Genomic DNA, 24548 nt, shown 5'->3' on the forward strand with positions numbered 1-24548 from the left:
AAAAGAAGAACAATGGAAATTCCAAAGAATTCGTAACGAACTGGTTCCGGACAAGAGATCGCCACCCGCTCAACAAACAAGAAACAAAAAATCAAAACACAATGAATAACAACAAACCCAGAAGACTTACCATCATACAACACAACGTCCGCAACTGCGAAACAAATAAAAACAACCTTGCAAACACATACCTCAGCATTGATCCGGACATAATTTTAATAGTCACAGCAATTCAAATTCCAAGAAAATAAAAATATTTGGATATACAACCTACCAAAGAAATAAAACAGAAGAATTAAATGATGGCGTGGCCATTGCTGTAAAACACAGACTCTAACATCAAATCATCGACGATTTCCAGGATGAATTCCTGGAAATCAAAATAACTACCACACTTGGAGAAATAGCAATAGCCACAGCATATCTACCGCCAAGAAGGAACTACCTGCCGGCCCCAGACATGATAAAACTATTGAACTACAACTGCACAACATATATAATAGGAGACCTGAACCCAAGACATCCAATATTTGGCCACGGAAACAGGAACAGGGTGGGCCCAGCACTGCATACCATAATGAACACAGGGAAGCTGATCCACCTAGGACCACACTTCACCACATTCATTGGCAATAACAAAACAACAACCCCAGACAAAGTCTTCACCAATAACAAGGCATTCCTGAATTACCATATAAAACAAGGACCACTAACTACCAGTGACCACATTCCAATGATAATAAAACTATCCACAAGCCCAATCCAAGTACCAACAACCCCACGTTTCCAAATGCAAAAAGCAGACTGGGAAGGCTACAGGAAGCAACTAGAACAAGTTAAGATCCCAGATCTCCAAGGCAAAATACTAGAAGATATAGACAACGAAGCAGATACCCTAATACTTAACATCAAAAAGGCAATAGAGAACAACATACCAATCACAACATATCGAACGCTACCACACATCAGGACATCTCATGAATTACGAATGCTCCAAGTACAACAGATATGGAACGAACTAATAAACAACCTGGATACCACAAGAAATGACAAGAACTTCTGGCAGAACGTAAACAAACTTCTATGAAACGACAAACCCCAACAAAAGTACATAAAAGACCAAAACGGGAAAAAACTCTTTGAAGAAAAAGAGATAGAATCTGCATACAGGAGAGAATGGAAAAAAAGTATTTCAAATATCAGAAGAAGAAAATGAGCAATTTGATGAGGAACACGAAAATCACATCTGCAGGTTAATGGCTGAAATGATACATAGGATAACCCCATACCATGTGGTGGACAAAACCAGGCTCAACACGATAGAACCAATTACAGAAGGAGAACTGCTACTCTACATCAGACACACTAAAGAAAAAGCACCAGGATTTACAAAAATCACAAGAAATATGATCCTATACCTACCCAACAATTGCACACAAGGCATCCTTGAAATATTAAACTCAGCTTTGGCAAGTGGATACTTCATTGATGCATTCAAAAACGCAAAACTCATATTCATACCGAAACCAGCCAAAGATCACACTCAAGTAATTAACTACAGACCGGAAAACACAGGAGCGAAAACGGACTACTAAACCCCAGACAACATGGATTCACTGAAAAAAAGGGAACACATACTGCACTAGCCATAATCACGGAAACGTTAGCCAACAAGAAAGCAGAAAGAAACCAAGTCAACATTGTATTAAGAGACGTTAAGAAAGCGTTCGATAAAGTGTGGCACTTTGGAATAAAATTTAAACTGCTCCAATTAAATCTTCCAGACCCACTAGAAAAAATCTTCTGTGACTTCCTAGACGATCGCACCGCACAAATACAAATTGGCAGCTATATAGGACCACCCATAGAACTGAAAAGTGGAGTACCCCAAGGTAGTGTCCTTTCACTCACGCTGTACAATATCTACACAGCAGACCTACCAGAACCAGCTCCCTACAGTGAATATTACTTAGAAATTACTTGGAAACTACTGTAAATAAATTAAATTCAAGACTTATAACCTTTTTAACACAAAAGGGAAAACAAACAATAGAAAACAGTGGGGCTATATGATGGGGCTGGCAGTGTTTGCTCGGCCTGTGATACCAACAAGCTGGACAGTGAACGCGTCAGGTGAACGGCTGGCCAGTTGACAGGACCCCAGAGAAGGTGGTTAGTTTCTGACGCTCGTGTTTACGAATTTACCTGAGTTTACTGGCCTTCACCCATCTCCCAAACTAGTGTGGAGGTCGTCCCAATCTACAAGGCTCTTGGCCGAGATGAACCTGTGAGTGGAGGAGTTTCAGACGCTGGACTGACGCCCGGGAGCTTCGGTGCCCCGCACTACTACTCCTTCGCACAGCTTCGAGTTCCACTCACCCAACTATTTCAATGTACTACGTTACTGTACACTTTGACATTTGAAACTGAGACTACGAACTCATTTCTATTTCCTAAGATTCCCTTTTCAATTTATGCTCTGACTCAGCTGTCGAAGACAAGAATTAAATTGATTTCAAGGTTCAGGATGGCAGTCCCTGGTGGGCGGAGCCTAAGACAGGTAGTATCTGATTACACCCGTTAGATTCTCAAAGATACCTGGTCTGACAGTTCCATTCAGGTTAATTAATTACTTTCGCAATTAACATCCTTACAACAATTTCACCATAAACATCAGATTCTCTGATGTCCACATGTGAAAAAGAGGTGACTTCAGCCTCGGTCAACAATCACTGGCATCTCTAGGGCCGACGTCAATGACACCTCACTCTCACTGCCGACTCTACCCTGAAGGCTTCATCTGCAATCAGACATCTCTAAGTTAACGCAAAGCAAGGGTGTTCTCTTACCAAATTCAAATGCAAGAACACCCTGTGCGGAATTTAGGTATATTTGAGTTTCTCAGATAATGTGACATAGAAAACGGAGGACTCAGATCTCCTGAAGTGGTTAGAGAACGAATGTTTTAACTGGGAGACTCAAAAGGTTTACAGGTTTTGTGAGCGTGGAGCGTAATATGAATTATTAGGTTTTAACAGACTAGCCATGTCATTATGACCATGACACAAGGATCCAGCTTCATCCATTTTTGTCCCTAGGGAGCGGGTTCAAGTACATTCAGGAGCCGGTGCATGGCCAGTACTTGCCAACAGTGCGTAACAGAAACGTGACCGATCGCCCAAGCGGCTAACGAGCCGATCAGTGGTGAAGAGGATAAAAGTAAAAGTAAGAAGTATGGCTTGCAATCGCCTCTTTCACCTTGACTATGCAGTCAGGGCAATCCCAGCAACAACCTTCATGCTTTACGGCAACTTGTATCGTCCTAAACTCTGTATTGGTTAGGTTTGTACCATCTACATCCGTCGTCACCCTACAAATTATATATACCGTATCACTATACGAACGTGGCAGAGTGTATTTCTTGTGCTTACCCAGAACCGTCAACTCGTCAATTGGCGCGATACGGTCGGGCATCCATTCGTACGTGATCCGTGGTCCGTGTCCGCGTCTGTATCCGCATCAGTGTGTCCGTGACTCCATGAGGTGAACATCCATATATCAATGAAAACTATGTAGTGTGAGGTCCGCGTTTCCCCCAGAAAGTCACCTCACCTTAAGATGTCCCGACATCTGCGTCAAAAATTACATGAGTATAGCCACTTCCTTTTCATGGCTGGTATCATCCTCCACAGAAGATATCAAAATGACAAAAGAAAACATAGGTGGTGGGTCCATGAAATCCCTTAGAAGCGTCGTAAGCATGGTGTATACTACCACTTAGTGAAGGAATTGGAACTGGATGAAGAACAATTCCAACGTTACTGCAGACTGACCAGAGAGCAGCTTAAGCAAGTACTCAACCTGGTGGAAGAATCTGTGGTGAAAGTGAGCAAGACAAGAGAGGCAATATGCCCGAGGCAACGGCTAGCCATATGCTTGAGGTATGTATGCACACACTGACTGATATAATTGTGCGTAATATATATACCCAGTAACAAACAAATAATAATGATAATGGGTCCACCAAGTGGGATGGAGGAAGAGCAAAACTTTCCAGTTACATAACACTCTGTGCGATATGATTTACTGATTTACTACGATGCATACATACATACATACATACATACATACATACCAGTTATACCAGCAATTTTCAGCGCCATGGTGATACAGATTTTTTTTACAGATTGCCCACGAGGGGGCTAGTTTACTGGGCACCCCCTTACATCCTGTGCAAGGTGAAGCGCAGAAGTGTTTACAGCGCCCAACTGGGAAGCATGCGGAGTTCATGCTTGCCTTTATGACTCATGCATTAAGGGCGTAAAAGGCCTGAAGGGTCATGGGTTTTGTCAGCAAGTTACATAAAGTGACAATGATGTGTGTGGGGGGGGGAAAATTCCCGGTACAATTTATCTGTTTATGGCAAAGTGTGGCAGGTCCCTAATAATGTCAAGTGCCAGGCATGTCACTAGAAGGAGGGATGTCTGGTCAGGGAGGGAAGAGGTGCCAACCCTGTAGGGGGAGGTTATAGGGCAAATGAGGATGTGGTGAAAGAGGGTGTGAGAGTCTGTTGACCACAAAGTTTACAAACAGTGTGGCCAGGCTCAGGGTTGCCAATGTACTAGGCGTGGCGAAGTACAGTGGGGGTGGTGGGGCAGGTACAGCAGGGGTGGGGGAGGCACATAGGCATTGACAACATTGAGGGACACACCTTTTAGTGTTATTGTGATGGTGTGTTCGTCGACATGTCGGTGGGGTACAGGTAGCCGGGGGTGGTGTCCTCAGGTCCAGGTAGCCCTGGTGGAGACAGCTCAGACACGGGAGCGGGCGCGGCTTGCGGTGGGTGGTGGACAGGTTGAGGCACCAAGTGTTGTGAGGATGGGGCAGGACTTCGCTCGGGGGCAGCAGGACACACCAGGGCAGGCCCGGTAGGCGCTACACCAGTAGTGAAGGCCGCCGGCGGTGGAGTAGGCCGTGAGCAGGGGGGGCTCACAGGGAGACTACCAGCTTGTGTCAAACCAGAAGAGAGGAGTGACTGGGTGGCAACAGAGGGCAGGAGTAGGTGGGAGATGGTGGTACAGAGTGTAGCGAAGAGTTGTTCAATACGGTTGGTAAATTCTTGGAAGAGGGATATGATCTGTGTCATGTCACTGTGGGGGGGCACCGGTGGGAGCACAAGGCCTGACAGCCTCAGAGTAGAGACAGGGAGGAGGCCCAGTAGTAGTTGAGTTAGGAGACGGCCGGGACTGCTGTGTTGTAGCCAGGTGAGGCCAGGCAGAGGCAGGTGTTGTTGTAGAAGGCGTTGCTGGAGACAGAGAGACAGAGGGTACACAGGGGGGTGTGGCCCGGAAGACTGGGGGGGGGGGCGTTGTGGTAGACTTGGCCTTCGGGGAGGCTTTTCCCCTGGGACAGACGGGCGATTGGGGCATTGCCATGAGTCAGCATTGTGCCGGCCGCCACAGTTACAACATCTGGGATTAATTACATAGCCCACCCCACCACTATTAAGGTGGTCTTTGATTTTCTGGGCACAGGCGGCGGAGTTATGGTTACGCGAACAGAAGCGACATCTAGGACGATCACGTCGACAGCAGGCAGTGAAGTTGTGACCCCAATGAGAACAGACAGCACAAAATGCAGGTTCAGGATGATAGGCTTCTGCATACAGTGGGGGGTAAGAGTGGGTGGGCATCCACAGTGGTTGGGCACTCCCTACCCTTCCACTTGACAATGACAGCGGGTTGTGGAACTCTCCCCCGGTAATGGCGACGTATACTCAGTATACTAGAGTTAAAGTCACGCGCATCTTCGATGTCAGCGTATAAGGGGAAACGTTTCACTAGGATGTGACAACATTCATCAGCGTCTACTGGGAGGGGGGGGAGGAGGGGGCACCAGGACGACCCCGTCAAAGCCAACAGTACTAAGTGTTTCATAGGCCTCAGGAGTCTGACACTTGATAAAGTTCCGGTTCTTACCTTGTCGGAATTCAGTGCTGAAACCGTGCTGTCTGCAGTACTCCATCATCCAATTAAAGCGTTCCTCTACAGTTTTCAGAGGGTCCTTGGGGAAGTGGAGATTCAGCTTACTTGTTTGTTTGGCAGAGGGCAGGGTGATAGGGTCCATGGCATTGGTGTTTCCACTGTGGCTTGCGTTTCCCATAGAAACATTACCGTCACTGTCATAATCACTGGGATCTGACTCTTGAAGGGTGTTGGATTCAGTATGACCAGGCGAGTTGGTAATGGCATCAGTATCAGAGATGTCTGCGTCTGCGTCCATGAGAGAGCCTCTTCTGGGACGTTTATGTCGACCCCCCATGCTGGCAAAACTTGCCGTCTGAGGGGACCTTGGTGGGACGATCGGGAAGTCGAGAGCACCTATGGGCACGTCTGTCCCCTTGGGTGGTCACGCCACGACTGCGCCATGGTGATAGACCTCCATATGTTGGCAACGACTATGGAGTCCCTATGTTGAGGTGACCTGACATAATAAATGGCTGGGTTTTGTCTGACCAGTTCCACCAAGGCCTCACAAACTTCTTGGCTGGTCAGTCTGCTGGAGTCCTTACGTTCGGACATGGTCTATGCTGTGGAAAAACATCTATGAAATAGGTAAAATAATATAGTTTGAGAATTTACTCTGAGTTTCTGTAGGTCATACTTTTATCCTCCTCACCACTCATCGGATCGTTACCCGCTTGGGCGATCGGTCACGTCTCTGTTACGCACTGTTGGCAAGTACTGGGCATGCACCGGCTCCTGAATGTACCTGAACCCGCTCCAGTGTTGGTCAAGTCTTGTCTTGAAAGAGCTCACACTCGGTGCCTTCACAACACTTTCTGGTAGATTGTTCCAAGAGTTCACAACTCTCACTCCGAAAAAGTTTGCCATCACAGTTTTCTGGACTTGCGTCTTCTTCAATCTTGAGCTGTGACCCCTTGTGGGGCGAGCGTCCGCCAGCTCCAAGTAAGGACACTCGACTGAGAAGTGCCCCTTGAGATGCTTATACATCTCAATTTGGTCACCCCTTGCCCGCCTGTAGTATAAGGTCATGTTGCCCCCACAACAGCTTCGGTGGCCGTCCATGTCCGTGAAAATCGCACACTGCGCGATTCCTCGCGGATACGGACACGGAACTGATGCTTCTCAACCTTTTCCCAAATACTCGATTTTTCACTGACACGTATTCCCGACACGGCCACGGACGGACACGGATCACAAAACTTTAAGCGGCCCACACACGTTCAGTAATATTAACTCAATATTTGAATGTCCTGTTCAGTCTAAGCATCGATTTGTTTCCATCATACAACAAGGACTATAATTTACATAATCAGCTGCTTCCTTAGTGTTAGTACAGGAGGAAACCTGTTCGGGCCAAGCAGGACTCGAACCCCTGACATATCATAAGAGACACGCATGTTCTAACAAAAACAACACTAATAATATTGTCGTCGGCTGTCCTTGGTCAAATTTATTAAACATCGGTTATTATTATTATTTCTTAGTACTATTATGACTAATATTATTATTAGTATTATTAATATTATGTTCTCATAGTTTAGATTAATTTTCCTGTTCCCTGATACTCAGTGAGAGACTATAATACAATATTCAATTGGTACCCGGGCGTCGTTGAGCCAGGTGTTCCAATAATTCTTTTGTTTGTGAAATACATTCGAATATAAATTTCCCGTGCATAGATTACCTGCAGTTTATTTTCTGTTTAAATCAATTTGATGCATTAATTTTCAATACTAAATATTATATTCGCCATTAATTATAACAGATTGGATATATAGTCATAGGTTATGAGTTTTTACAACACCATGTAGGTAGAGTTAGCAGCGAGAGAATGGTCATCCAGGAGCGGTTACCTCGCGCTAGGAGAATATAGTGAAATATACCAAATACAACAATCTTTAGCTGAGAGGAGTGAAACCAACAGATAGCTTGTGAAGCAGTGGTACTGGTAAGCACTAGTGAAGTCATGAAAGTTGTAGGCCTAAAGAGATGCGGCAGAAGACCAGTACTCGCGGGATCTAGGAGTGAGCATCATGGCGCGTCGGCTCTTGTCTCTCCTGTAGTTGTGATCTTTGAAAATTAAATGCGATTTATTCATCTTTCGAATATTATAACTGACTGAGATGGATTTGGAAATTACCATCGGGCGAGTTACTGACCGAGATGTATGATTACTTAAGGTATTTTTGCTATTGCCAGTTAGTGAAAATACGCAATAAATGCCTTGGAATAATAATGGTACAGAGTTATATACTACTGCTGAATGTTATAATAAACTAAACTCTGCCACTACAGTGTTTATGCATTCTGATGTTGATTGGGGTGAACACAAACATTGGGTTTTCTCTGATGTGAGACTAATGTACAGTGTGATGGATGACACGTACCAAAAGATTAATCAGTTTTTTTTTATTTGCTTGTTTTGTGTATCAGATTATATGGTAATATTGTACTGGAGCAGATGACTAATACCAGAAATTTTTTGATTTGGTTCATTTTTTCCACATATTCTTCAGTTGATAGTAATAAAAACGATACGTTTTATTTTAATTATAAGTATTAATTTTTTAGTTTTTTACTAAAATCATAATTCATCTGTAGTGGGCAGGCTCTGAAGGATGTGGGATATTGCAGACAAAAACCCGGTGAAAATTTATGACACTATACATAATGTCTCAACGTGCTTTGTACGTAAAGAAATTAATTATTTACCATAAATATTCGGTCTTTCTATATTAGTGCACTGTTCTATCCTAAACTAATCTGGGGGGGCTGTCCCTCTTAACCTCCCCCCCCCTTGATTAGGTTTGCTTTGGGGTGATTTTTCTGGTTTTTTTTTACACATTTCTAATACCCAAAAGAAAGAACAGTGCACTACTATAAATTGACCAGATATTCCTACGAAAAATGTGCTATGTCGACGTGTGTTGTCCTCCACGCTTTGTTTAAGCAGCTTGTTAACTCCCGGTGTACTCTTATGTCCTCAAAAATTGATAAAATTACACCATGCTGCTTCAAGAAAGTTGCTGTCATTGGTACTAGATATCAAAGTACTGTAACTACTTTCCGTTTAATATGGCAGGAGAAGTTAGGTAGGTTTCTTTGGTTGGTTAGGTCAAGTTCTATTAGGTTTTGTGCATTGCCGTATCATTTTCATTACTCGCAATCATCCAAAGAACATCTGTGGGAAAAAATTTATGAAATCAAACAACACGTTCTGGTGTCAGTCATCTACTCCAGGATTACTGATTATATAATGCTGTAGTTTCACCGATATGAAAAAGAAATACAACAATGATTAACTGCTTGTATTTGTGTACATATATGTATATTGTGATAAAGTAATTATGTATACAGAATAGTATCCCAGTCCTTTTCCATCTTGACAACTGCACTACAGTGAACTTATAAAATAGGCAAAATGAATTAACCAAACTGAGCCTAATCTGACCTTGGTTAAGATTTGTTTTATATTTATAGTGATTATTACAATCTGTTTTATATCAGAACCAGCAACTTGAAGACATTTCTCCATAGAAGATAAGTGCCTGTTACCTCATGAGGAGGACTAAAAGTAGATGAAGGAAATTTGCTTGGTATACAGTATAATATTTATATGGGTTTTGGAGCTCTGATGCCGCCATTTACAACCAGCGTGTCTGGAATATTTTGTCAGTTAGTTTCATAGAATAGTTTGTATCTATAGATTTATTACGTAAGGTTAGGTTTTGTGGAGTGGGAAAGTCAAGTGGATACAGTGCTTGCCTCCTGTTCCAGGGGTCATCAGTTCGATTCCCCGGGCGCTCCCAACTCACCCAGCTATAAGTGGGTATTGTACCTAAGTTTGCAACTTTGGGAAGTGAATGCGGTCAAGTGTCGTACCAACCATACTGCCTGCTTGTGTACTGAAGGCTTAGTATACAGTTTGCTGTATCATGCTCTCCCTAATGGACAGTCATGACTATGGGACCCACGTTCATTTTTTGTTTGTACACAAGGGTGTCTTTTTTGTGTACAATATTGGTGTGTTAAAGTTGAACCAGCAGTTGCCAGGAGAAACTGGTGGACTCAGTCACCAAGTTCTGAGGATATTTTTCATAAAATGAATCTATCTAACTTAAAGTAAAAGTTTTCATGTTCAGTTGTGACCCATGCACGGAACTCTACATTAATTTTGTATATAGGGAGATAAGAGCAAAAAAACCTTTACGATATATATATATATATATATATATATATATATATATATATATATATATATATATATATATATATATATATATATATATATATATATATATACACACACTAGACCCCGACTTACGACTACGTGGACTTACGACCGTCGGGACTTACGACCGCCTCAGATATAGATAAAAAAAATGACACGCATTTTCTATACCGAAACGTTTCCAGTTAATGTAGTCTCCATGTATAATTAGAAAATTATGGGGGCCCCATGTGCATTCAGCTGACTACATTAAAGGTTAAGTGCTCAGTCACACTGTATCCATTCCTTATTATTTATTACTTTCACTGTACTGTATCCATTCATCATTATTCATTACTTTTACTGTACTGTATTTCATTGTAGATTTTTTATTAATTTTTTTTTTTATCTATGTCGGACTTACGACCTGGATTTGGGTCCCTAACCCCGTCGTAAGTCGGGGTCTATGTGTATATGTATATGTATGTATATATATATATATATATATATATATATATATATATATATATATATATATATATATATATATATATATATATATATATATATATATATATATATATATATATATACACATATACATATACATATACATACATACGTACGTACGGGGTGTGCCCATTTCGTCACCACTGTTTTCACCCGTTTTGTCACCACTGCTTTTACCCGTTTTGTCACCGCGTTCATTCCCATCACCATTTCATGGGCAATACATTTCAGAAAATTTTTGCATAATTAATACAGTATTTCAATATATACATAAAATAACTACCGTAAGTTGCGGCGTAAAAGTCGACCAAGATTTTTAGTTCAAAATTCAGGTTTAGGCCTATACTCGCTGTGTAAGTCGACCCCCCCCCAAGGCCCAGACATAGGCTAGGCTAGAACTGAAATGTGGATATAGCCTATGGCAAAAGTGTGTAATAAGGCCTTGCCACTTTCTTCAAGACACTTGCCATAATACCTTTCTTAATTTGATATATATATATATATATATATATATATATATATATTCATACAAAAAGGGAAGTGGGCAACAGGGTCTACGTAAGACAGCAAGCAACCACTAAAAATCTTCAGTAAATTATCTCCGTAAGAACTCTGGTAAACACCAAGCAAACAGTTTAGAGACTTAGACTGTCATCTGCTTATTGGCCCCCCCCCCCATACACTGAACAAGCCTACATGGCAATTTACTAAACCATCGTGGCTTTATGCTCTTGCTGACATCCACTTATTATCCACACACCAACCTGACAACACTGTAGATGTCTTCTTGTCTAGTTGTAGCTGTTTAACACTCACGGTATTCAATTTTTAAACGGCTGAAAATATCTTATCCCTATGGCTCCCCCAGCAAAAAGGATGAAATATGACTCGAGTTTCAAGCTGAAAGTTGTTGCGTTTGCAAACTTTTCAAACAACAGTGCTGCAGCGAGGAATTATGGAGTAAATGAAAAGGTGGTGCGTGATTGGAAGAAAGGTGAAGCCTCCCTGAAGAAGATACCTAAGAAAAAATGTGCTGTAAGGACCGGCATTTGTCACTAATTGCTTAGAAGGTTGGATCAACGAAATCCATCAAGATGGCTATACAGTTACCCGAACTGACATACGCACCCATGCGACGTTCCAGAACGTCCGACCAGCGTGCCCCAGGTGATGCTCCAGAATGTAGGCTTTTTTATTATTATTTTTTAAAAGTTTTTTTTTCCTTGATTTATCCAGGGGGGGGGGGGTGTACTGCCAGCAGCACCTTAACATGGGGTGTAAGGGTTAAGTGGGCCAAAACACACCCAGATGAAAGCTAAAATTTTAAAGCAACTGCGAACTGGTGTAGTCGCTTCACGAAGAGGAAAATTTTGTTTCCGGCAGAAAACTAAAATTGCACAGAAACTCTCAGCAGACCTTGAAGACAAAATTACAAATTTCCTTTGATATGTCATTGGACTGAGGAAGGAACACAAGTGTCAGATTGGTAATATGGGTGAAACACCTTGTTTTTCAATATGCTTAGCAATAAAACTGTTGACTCCAAAGGCAAAAAAACAATTCTGATAAAAAGTACGGGTCACGAAAAGATGAAGTTCACTGTCGTATTAACATGCCTTGCAGAGGGAACTAAACTAAAACCAATGGTTATATTTAAAAGAAAAACAATGCCAGTTATAAAGTTCCCTTTGGGTGTTTATATCCATATCCATGAGAAGGGGTGGATGGACAAAGGTGGAGTAGATTTATGGATTAACAATGTATTTTTGAGTCCCAAAGTCAGTACACAGACAAAATTTTCATCTATAATTCACTTTAAAATGGCTGGCAAGCTTAAAAGTGAGTGTTTTGTGGTGCTGAGAAGAAAAAGAGATCCAAATTTTCGATTTTGTGTGTGATTTAAGCATTTCCGACTTATGACCATTTCAACTTACGACCTGGATGTCGATCCCTAACCCCGTCGTAAGTCGGGGAGTACCTGTATTGTTATGCCGAGGCATAATTTTGTAAACTACAGTAAAGTGCAGTGTATAAGTCGACATTTTAAGCTTGAAAAAACCTCTCCAAAACCAGAGGTCGACATAAGCCGAGTATAAAATGTGAAGCTTTACGACAGAGTGGTAAACAAGTGGAACAGCCTGCCTAACACTCATTGTGCATCACTTAGCGTAACTCCCGTGCCCTGCCACTAATATTTCCTACTGTAATTCATGTTTGGTGGAGATGATGACACTGACTTCCTTTCAAGTCTGTTCCTGTAGTAATAACTAATGATACTGGATTATTGGAATCAAGTGGGAAAATGGACTATTCCCATCATTTGTTGTTCAATCACCCCTACTGCTGTAACAGCTATGTTTGGCTATGGCATTTCCCTTCCTAAGTCACATAATCTAGTATCTCCCACTACCAAAACGTTTAACCTTAAAAACCATTAGATGCTATACAGTAAAACCTCGATAAATTGGACTTCAATATAGGTACTCCTATAGGAATTTGCTTTTTTCAGACTGAAATACTAAAAGAAAAAAAACGAAATGGGGAAGATTAATAAAAAAAATCTTATGAAATGAACCACACTTGCTGAATATTGTACAGTGGTTAATCAGATTTGCTATAGGCCTACTGAGAACTAAGACACTTGAGTATGTAAGCAGGCTGGGGCTGGTCAGGTGTTGCTGCATTCGTCAGGTTTATTTATTGATTCAGTATTATATTCTCATATGATTGGCCTCTTATGGTTTATGGTTCATCATGATTAATATAACATCTTCAGTAATAGAGAAAAAAGACAATACTGTATGTAATTTGTAATATGACTTGAAAATAAAAGGATCAGCTGTATCAGAAGGTTATTTACTCAAGATGCATTCATGTGAGAGCTTTCATCAAACCAGCTTACAACAGGGGTCACTATAACACACTGTATAGTATTTGATATGAAGATACCTTCTTAAAAACATTATTTACTACCTTTGAGTGTTATATGGTGACTCAGTTTGGCTACTTGTACACTTAGACAAATGATTAATGATTAAACCAAGGTATATGCAGATGCATAATACTTTACACTACAATATTACTTATTGATGCTAAGTATACTACAATAGTATTTTATTAAGTGGTGATAAATACACTGCAATAGTATAAATTAAGTGATGATAAATACACGACTGTACTGTATTAATTTACTAAGTGTTGAAGACAGACATTGTGGTAAGCCGATCAGCTATTTGCTCTTTGTAAACAATGACTCATGGTTTTCAGTGTGGGATTCTTTTTTTTTTTTTTTTCAGGAAAGCTGATTATTTTAGGATAATAGTTTATCACTGGCACCGAATGATTCTAAATTATGAGTACTGTGGTGGAATTGCATGAAGAAGTGTTAACGGAATCTTGTGGGAGTAAGGGGGAGGAGGCAACCCACCCGTGATACCCCCCCTCCCCTCTGCCAGCTAATCCTGGATAAACACTCGTCTTCCACATACAAAACACAGCTGTACTCCTACACTATTTGTTCTTAGTTTTATCTTTATAGTACTGTACAGTATACAGTTTTCTCTTTTTTTCATAAGACAAATTATGTGGTTACTTGCACATAACACTACCGTTACCGGTAATAACAATCATCTAGGTGACAACCAGACTTGTATGTCTGATTTTCAACCCAGATTTCTGTTAAATAATTTTTTTTCTTGGTGTAATATTCTTTTAATAACCTTGTTATACATTTAAAGACCTTAGTTGTTGAAGTGCAGTAATAATATAACAGATTCTCTTTAAAGAGTTTAGATAAGCCGTGTTATTCCCCCATATTTGCTTTTTGGGGACAGATATGCCCCAATTAGTCCGATTTATCAAGGTTCTACTGTACTGTACTTGGTTCATTCATGCACATCACTGCCTGCTTTTATTCATCCCACTAAATTTTAGTGCATCCTTCAACTTATCCTTCCATATCCTGCCATCCAACTTTGAGTTATACTCTTTTTTTACACCTCTTGCGTGTGTTTATACCAACTGCAAATAGTGTGAGATTGTAAATTACACTTAATAATTTGGTTTCCCAGTGTTTCTCTAATAACCAGGGAGACGATGGTGTTAAATCATTTCACTTTTAGTGTTTTGCCAACAAATCTGGAATACTGATCAACTAAAAGTTTGGGTGCATGTAGCAATGTCACTGTACTGTATGTATGTTTACCTGTCCCATCATCCATATGTGACATATTTGGTTTCTGCTCAGTAACTTTACGAAGATTTCCATGGATTGATTTTAGTTTTGTTGTGAAGGTATATGGGAATTGTGATACTCTAATTTGAGTCTGGTTACGAGTCCTGGTGGTTTTAGAAATGTACTAGAAATGCACTGTAGCTATGTAATGCCCTATGTTTTTAAAAGAAGTTGTCCTCAGAGGGTGAAATATATTAAATAATAAAAGATTTATTCATTTAAATAAGAAGAAAGTGTAATGGGTCATGACAAATTTTGCTAAAAAAATTCTGAAGATGCTAAATATTACACAATAACTCAACACCTACTTGTAAGTTTACATTCTGAAAACCAATAAGATTTTTTTTTTAATATCATCACACTGGAAATTTGAAAATTCATAGAAAATTACTAAACTTTGATGAAACAGTACAATTCACAGCAAATTCTTCATTAGCGACTAGACTGGAGAAGGGTGGAGACAAGCTGGGTGAACGGCGACACTGCAATTGACTGTACTGCGAAAGTAAACACTGCCACTGATTGCCTAACCTTTTCTCATCTTCCTCCTTTTTCCTTGTTTCTGGAATCTCCGCATTCTTTGCATGTAAATTTTCCCCACATAATTTAAAAAGATAATAAACAAGATAATGTTTATTGGGCATGTTTCTTTAGTATTGGGCAGCTCTGACTCTGAAGGGAATCACAATGGATCATCTATAATAACTTCTGTTCAAAATAAAAGTGAATGATACATGAACACACGTGGCACATGCATAGGTCTGGTGTCTGCTTTTTGGTGTGCTAGTGATATATATATATATATATATATATATATATATATATATATATATATATATATATATATATATATATATATATATATATATATATATATATATATATATATATATATATATATATGTTATCTTGATAAAATCACACGGGAAGATGGAAACAACGGAGTACCTTAGCTTTCGTCTTTATTCAAGACATCTTCAGAGGCAACTGGATTACATGGACAGAGAGAGGCTTAAATATACAGGGTGACCTAAAAACATGAGGTCAGGTCAAAATGATGACATCCACTAATCCACACACCAACACACACGTAGAGGAGCTTAAGAGAAGGGAGGTGACGTGACTAGACAAGTCAGGTCAGAAAAAAGGGGGCCCACAAAATAACTATCATACATCTAGATCAAAGGTTTTCAAAGCATTTTTAACCTTGGGCCACTGACAAATAAATTTATGTAACATATTATCAGTTTTGAACTGACCATCACTAAGGTTTATTGATTTTAATTCCTTAATCAAACTAGCTTCAACAAGAAGTCTTTCTGTGACACAAGATGATTTGAATACTTCTAAGCTTTTTCCCAAGCCTTACTTAGCTTTCGTCTTTATTCAAGACATCTTCAGAGGCAACTGAATTACATGGACCAAGAGAGGCTTAAGTACATATGGTGACCTTACTAAACATGAGGTCAGGTCATAATCATGACATCCACTAACCCGCACACCAACACACACGCAGAGGAGCTTAGGAGAAAGGGCGACGTGACTAGTCAAGTTAAGTCAGGTCAAAAATATGGGACCCACTAATCATCTATTCTACATCTAACTCCAAGGTTTTCAAAGCCTTTTTAACCTTGGGCCACTGACAAATAAATTTATGTAACATATTATCAGTTTTGTACTGACCATCACTAAGGTTTATAGAATTTAATTCCCTAATCACACTAGCTTCAACCAGAAGTCTTTCTGTGACACATGATGATTTGTACACTTCTAAGCTGTTTTCCCAATCAATGGGATGATTATTATTCCTAACATGAACGAACGGTGCACTGCTTTCAGATGCTGTTCTGATATTGTACTTGTGCTGTTTGATTCTGAGTTGCAATGCTTTCCCAGTCTGTCCTACATAATTTCCATTATAGTTGTTACATGGAATACAATAAACACTTTCATTTACATTCAAAGTTGGGCTATACAGCTCCTCCCCGACTTACGACGGGGTTAGGGAACCAAATCCAGGTCGTAAGTCGAAAATGCTTAAATAATACATAGAAATCTGAAATGGGTGTCTTTTTCTTCACGGCAACACAAAACTCTCACTTTTAAGCTTGCCAGCCATTTTAAAGTGAATTACAAACGAAAATTTTGTCTGTGTACTGACGTTGGGACTCGAAAATACGTAATTTGGCAAAATTTTGGTACGACTGAGGCAGGTCGTAAGTGCGAGTAGTCGTAAGTTTGGGAGGAACTATGTGTGTGTGTGTGTGTGTGTGCAGTACAGTACAGTACAGTATATTATATATGAAAGACTTTTTTATGTTTCATCTCTTTAATGTATTCTGTACATCATGTGCTTTACAATTGAAAGTTAATATCTACAATTGCCATGTTATTAATGAATAAGTGTGATTACAGCTAAATGTCTTAACTAATTAGATGAACATTTTAATTTTACTTAAAAATACTTTGTGAAACCAGTGAAGGAAGGGTGACAATACTGTATACAACTAAATAGGGTTCTCATTGACTCTGTCAACTTTTGAATGCATGTTTAAGAGGTTGCCTGATAACTTCTTCACTCCTATGGTCTGTTCCCTTAAACTTTGCAACTGAAGCCTTGGGTTAGTTTGTAGCAAGGCAGCTGATTGGCTGGCTGACATACACACAAGAGTGGCACTACAGTTCTCTAGTACATTATTTAATGTTATATTTATATTTTGATATTTCATGGGATAACAACTTTGTGTGCTAATCTCTGACAATTTCCAGAAGAAGCAAAAATATGCTAGTGAAACATACATGCGTGTTTGACACTCCCTTCTAATTGTACTGGTTAGAAGAGGTCTAGTGACAAAACAACTAGCCTTTGGTTTTCTGAGTCTCTCTCTCTCTCTCTCTCTCTCTCTCTCTCTCTCTCTCTCTCTCTCTCTCTCTCTCTCTCTCTCTCTCTCTCTCTCTCTCTCTCTCTCTCTCTCTCTCTCTCTCTCTCTCTCTCTCTCTCTCTCTCTCTCTCTCTCTCTCTCTCTCTCTCTCTCTCTCTCTCTCTCTCTCTCTCTCTCTCTCTCTCTCTCTCTCTCTCTCTCTCTCTCTCTCTCTCTCTCTCTCTCTCTCTCTCTCTCTCTCTCTCTCTCTCTCTCTCTCTCTCTCTCTCTCTCTCTCTCTCTCTCTCTCTCTCTCTCTCTCTCTCTCTCTCTCTCTCTCTCTCTCTCCTCTCTCCCTCTCTCTCTCTCTCTCTCTCTCTCTCTCTCTCTCTCTCTCTCTCTCTCTCTCTCTCTCTCTCTCTCTCTCTCTCTCTCTCTCTCTCTCTCTCTCTCTCTCTCTCTCTCTCTCTCTCTCTCTCTCTCTCTCTCTCTCTCTCTCTCTCTCTCTCTCTCTCTCTCTCTCTCTCTCTCTCTCTCTCTCTCTCTCTCTCTCTCTCTCTCTCTCTCTCTCTCTCTCTCTCTCTCTCTCTCTCTCTCTCTCTCTCTCTCTCTCTCTCTCTCTCTCTCTCTCTCTCTCTCTCTCTCTCTCTCTCTCTCTCTCTCTCTCTCTCTCTCTCTCTCTCTCTCTCTCTCTCTCTCTCTCTCTCTCTCTCTCTCTCTCTCTCTCTCTCTCTCTCTCTCTCTCTCTCTCTCTCTCTCTCTCTCTCTCTCTCTCTCTCTCTCTCTCTCTCTCTCTCTCTCTCTCTCTCTCTCTCTCTCTCTCTCTCTCTCTCTCTCTCTCTCTCTCTCTCTCTCTCTCTCTCTCTCTCTCTCTCTCTCTCTCTCTCTCTCTCTCTCTCTCTCTCTCTCTCTCTCTCTCTCTCTCTCTCTCTCTCTCTCTCTCTCTCTCTCTCTCTCTCTCTCTCTCTCTCTCTCTCTCTCTCTCTCTCTGTCTCTGTCTCTGTCTCTGTCTCTGTCTCTCTCTCTCTCTGTGTGTGTGTGTCAATAATTACAGTATACACCTATGGTTTGTGTGTGGAACAAAGTACAGTGTCTGGAAACACTATCCTGAACAGAACTCATAAAATTAAATAATGACCAGTAATTTATGTTTTATATATACAGTATACTGTACGTATAAAAATAATTATTAATATACGGTTTATTGAAAGCACTTGGCAGCCAGAAGGCTGAAAATATACAGTTACATAAGTGGGGAATGGATCGGATCACTTGATTGACAAATAAAATGCAAGTAACATATATGATGTACTGTATAATAACAAGGTGGGGAGAAGGTCATACTACAGGGCATTTCAACATAGTAACAGTGCAAAAAGGTAAGATTGTCTGGGAGTGAATACACTGGTTGATTACAAGTTGTTGATAAATTTTTACAATGGTTGGGACTGGGCTGTGTACTGTACAGTATACAGGTATGTGTGTGTGTTTGTTAATTTTTTGTTTTTGTGTGTGTTTTAGTAGTGTCTTGTGTTTATATTATATCCAATTATGTTAAGCTTGTTGCCCAATGGGATTGCAGTTGTCTTGCTACTCCCTCCCTTCTCTTATCCACCTCTCAACCTCCCCTTTTCCCAACCTCCACCTCCCCTTTTCCCACATTCTTCTTCCTTTTTCATACCTCCGTTGAGGAACTGCAGTAGTCTTATCATAATGCATTTGAACAATTAACCCATCACAAATAAGTCTGTCAGTACGTTGTCACCTTAATTGTTTATTATAGGTAATGCGTGACAGCTAACTAAACCTCCCCATGTCACGTCTCACTCCCTTCCCAACCTGCCACTCCCTATCCTCCACACCCATCCCCACCCACTCCCAACATATTTATTGTTTCAATTGATTGAACATTCCCATTTGGCATTGGATGACTCAAACTTTTTTTTATGAATTGTGGCTGGATATAGCGATGACCCTAAGAGTCTCACAGTGTTTCGTGATTCATCAAATGCTTTGAACCTTCAAACTGAGCTGAGTTTCATCGTGTCTGGTTGTGCAGTTCCAATGTTACCAGACCATTTACATACATACATACAAACAAACAAACAAACAAACATACTGTACAGTACTTGTATATCCAACACACTCATTTTAAATGCAATTAACATAAAGCACTGCATAATCCCCTTACTCTTTTAACCAACTTAGATGGTATGGGAAGTAAACGTCAGTTTTCTCCTATCCCCCTTTTATCATTAATAGCTCAAAATTAACAAGCATAAAGGTATTCAGATCTGACTGAACCACAAGTTTTCTTATTCTCAGCTGCTCTTAATTCTTTACACTAATATTCTAATATACCACAATAAACTTGGTTATAATAAGGACATGCTTAACAGCTTCAGTGTGATACATTAGCTAAAAGTAAAAAAAGAGTCGAGTCTGGAGGGCATCTGGTTGGGCATCCATGTAGGTGGCCTGGCTGTAGGTACAGATATCTCTATGCATCTAATTGGGAACACATGCATACTGTAGTATACATGTAACCCAATTGCTTTACACTAATCACTAGAAGTTCTTTTACACCTGCAATATGGAAGAATATTCAAGCAAAATTGTGTGTACTATACTCTAAAATGTCTCCTAAAAATCACAACTAAAATAGCAACAACAGTAAGTGGTGAGATGCAGTGGTGTCAACAAGTACAAGAGAATGCTATTGCTTAAATATACTTTGAGATTTATTTTTACAGTGCCACATTTATTGGTGAAACAAAACATTAATGAAACCTAAGGTATTAGTGATTGTCTAACTTGATGCTTCACCCGAAACAGATTCTAGAGGTTCAACTGCTGTGTATTTGTTCTTGTCCATCGAGAACCGTCCCCCGCATTGAAACAATTCTCAAGTTTTCTTTAGTTTAAAATATATATTACATAATAGGATAAGTTTAGGGATCACTTTGTCAGCCGGAAACCTAATTTACCGTATTTTCAGCATACAGTAATAGAAGCACGGCCATATAAGATGCACCCCCATTTTAGCAGGGAGTATTTAGGAAAAAACTTGTTTGTGAATGTTCCTCCTATATCCATTAGTTTTCTTTAAACAATAAATATAGTACAGTGGGGTATGCTATAACGAATCTAATTGGTTCTAGAACCTTGTTCGTTATAGGATTAATCCGTTCCAGGCCCCCAAATACAACCACTTAACACTGAAAAATATATAAAATTGTAAAAATTGTAAAAAAAGTGCATACACTGCATCTAAACCCCTGAAATAAAGAATATCATTAATACTTGTAATAAAAAAACAAATTAGTAAAAAAAAATTTTTTTTTTTTTAAATGTTCGTTGTAGGAGTTTCGTTCGTTATAGGAATATTCGTAGTAGGATCCGTTCGTTATAGCATACCCTACTCTGTACCAGTAAATGTGAGGAATAAATAAAAATACTGTACCAGTAAATAAGTTACAAAAAAAAATTCTATTGCCAAACCAGCAAATGAAAGCTTAACACAGTTGTCATTTGCATATACAGGTGCTCCCCGACTTACGACGGGGTTAGGGACCCAAATCCAGGTCATAAGTCCGAATGGCTGTAAGTCCGACAAAAAAAAATCAATTTTTTTTTTTAAATAAAAAGTCTACAATGAAATACAGTACAGTAAAAGTAATGAATAATGAAGAATGGATACAGTGTGACTGAGCACTTACCTTTAATGTAGTCAGCTGAATGCACATGGGCCCCCCATAATTTTCTAATTATACATGGAGACTACATTAACTGGAAACGTTTCGGTATAGGAAAAGCGTGCGTCATTTGAAAAAAAAAATTCACAACTGCGGCGGTCGTAAGTCCAAGCAGTCGTAAGTCGGGGACTACCTGTACTGTACTGTACAGCTGTACCCCTGTTTACCATAGTAACGGTGACACTACCTCCGCCAATTCCATAGCAACGTAACCCCCACCACCACCACCACCACCACCACCACCAGTCATCCTCCTGCTCCCCCGCTAAGTCGGCTAACTTGTGTGCAAAGAAATGTACAGGTATATTCCTTTTATGTGTTTGCCTTTAGGACAATTATTTATTTTAATTTCACAATATGTATGTAGGATGGTGTGTACAATATATCAGTAAAAATAAACGAAGAAAGTTACTTATATCTACCCGAAAATACAAGTTGAAAAACAACAGCTTAGCCCAGTACCCTGGTTACAAAGACGAGTAACCTGGCTACAATGCTGCCAGCGATGTTCACAGATGTAAATGTGTAAAGAATTTATCTGTAAATATTCATTTGCATCAGGTATATGTAGATTGAAAAATAAATGTTGCAGGTATGGCATTAATAGATTGGCTAATGCTTGTAAGAGTTCAGAAATGGTTACTGCTTTACTACAGTACCTTTGAAGAGTTGGGTGTCTGCCGTACGGATGTTAATCGTCTTCAGTACAATACAGAGTAGTTATAGATTGACCTTTTATATTTACAATAAATATTTCTTAATTACTCGTAATATTTTTTAATTAACTAAAAATAATAATGTGTTTAAGTAAGCAATAACTTACTGTACTTTTAATTCTGGAGTTGGGTTAGGTAGAACTTAGCCTACTGGAGACAACAACTGGGCTGATTCATTAGCTTGCGGGAGACTGCAATTTCACATATAGGACGCAGGCTGATATTTTATTTTATTTTGTTCTTTATTTTTTCGGACAAAAAGGTGCATCTTATATACCGTAAAATAAGGTACTTTTTCCCATAAGCCCGTTGCTTTATGATCTGCAGTGTTTCCAGGAGCATAACCTTTGTACAGTATAAATACACAGAAACATATACAATATACTGTACAGTACTGTACACTCGCAATAAAAAGTATCAGTGCATACTGTAGTGTGAACAATTTGAGACCAGTGACGATAGGTATTGGGAAAGGCGAGTTGTTCCAGTCGTGTGTTGGCAGCCCTGTAATCCTGCTGAGCAGCTACTATGGCCTGGTCAAGTGAAACAAACCGTTAAAAATAGGGTCGGGAAGTGATAAATAGACAGTATGAAATATGAGGAGCTCCCTGTTAACAAAATTATTTGTGATACTTGTGAATATTGCCACATTAATTTAACCAAATAAACCACTCAACCTGGTCATCCTGAGGGGTGGTGCAGCGTGGACGGCCGCTCCGAGACCTGTCGTCTGTAGCACCAGTTTCGAGGTATCGCCGAATCCATCGTGCAGCGGTGTTCCTGTGGACACCAACCCGCCGACTAATATCTGTGACGCCGAACCCTTCGTTATGAAGGGCAATAATAGCCTCTCGTGTTCCCTCTGAGGTTTCCATGTCGTCTGACATGTGTAGATCTCTACTGCTTCATATTGCCTCTGTTTTATCCCCACATTCACCGAGACCGAACCCTAGCTCATCATTCAGTCGACACAAAGCAACAATCCTCAAAGAGGAAACAAACACACTTGATTGTCAGTCATATGGCAACACCTAGTGGGGGGGGGGGGGGTTATAAGGATACACTTACCAACCTTCCCGACATATCACAGTGTATGCGTATCGTTTCGGAAGTCGTCGATCACACCCTGCACCGATACATTTTGGTGCGAGTGTACAGTACATGATATAATAAGGGTTATGGGTTAGTGTACAGTAATGAGGATTTTATTTATGGTATCGGTACTAATCACGTGCTACACATCAGGTATTCAGATGTGTGTGTGTGCTTTCCCTAGGTATTATATAGTTTCCTTTACACATTGAGTTGAATATTGTGTGTGTGTGTGTATTTCTCACTAAAAAGGTTTAACCAGCTAATTAAGCCTTAAAACGTAATGTAAAGTTTTTGCCAAATATGGCTACTATTTTGTTGATGTATCCACTTCAGCCACAGGCAGAAGTACTACCTAACTAAGATTAGGAGTACTGTACTGTATTTGTCAATTTGATGACTCTGGGTACTGAGAAGTTAGAAATGCAAATTTTTACATTTGAAGGCTTTGAATTGTGTGCACTCTTGGTTTTGACTTAATAACTTGAGTCCTCACAGGACCTTAAGTTAACAACTGGATCAAAACAAGTTTGAATCTACATCTGGGTGGAAAGTGCTGCTTGCAGTAAAGACATCAACATACACCTTTTCCCTCTGTACAGCATAATGTAACCTACCTTTAAACTTGTCAAGACTATCTAGCAAGAAACAAATATACCCCAGAACGGGGTATATATTGCTACACAGAAAACAGCAAATCGCGTAAGATAGTGTTCAAATACTTGTAGAATGTGCCCTAATTGAGCTTAATCTTTATTCAACAAATACAGCACATATTTAGTCAAACATAAGAAATACTAATTTCTTTGACAAATCACAAGTTGAACTGGGAGTACATGTTTTTCTGGCTTTGGAGCGATCTGCCGGTGTCGTCACAGTACCAGTAACCAGACAACAACACAGCCACGAGCACACCCAAACAATGGTGCAAAAAACCTAAATATCATATGATGTCCGCTGCCCCTTGCAATTTTTCCTCTCAAACATACTGTTTGATGTCCGCCGCCTGTTAAGGGTTAATGGTAGAGATCTTGGCAGTCACTCATTAATAACACATTAAATTATTTTAGAAAAATTATATAGTATTAACAGTACAGTACTGTATACTTTACTGTACTAGCTGAGGTGATAAATGGAGGTGGAC

The 24548-nt window shown here is 40.0% G+C and overlaps 1 protein-coding gene across 2 annotated transcripts in view; it reads left to right on the top strand.

Annotated features, from left to right (window-relative positions):
• Positions 1–7847: 7847 nt before the first annotated feature.
• LOC121856387 overlaps positions 7848–24548 on the top strand; it is a 74793-nt gene continuing 58092 nt past the window's right edge. For both annotated transcript variants that reach the window (XM_042351948.1, XM_042351939.1), the window contains exon 1: positions 7848–7974. The gene's annotated coding sequence lies outside the window, so the exon portion shown is untranslated. The remainder of the gene's footprint in view (positions 7975–24548) is intronic.

Source organism: Homarus americanus, unplaced genomic scaffold, assembly GCF_018991925.1.
Source record: "Homarus americanus isolate GMGI-L3 unplaced genomic scaffold, GMGI_Hamer_2.0 scaffold1024, whole genome shotgun sequence".
Classification (NCBI taxonomy): Eukaryota; Metazoa; Arthropoda; class Malacostraca; order Decapoda; family Nephropidae; genus Homarus; species Homarus americanus.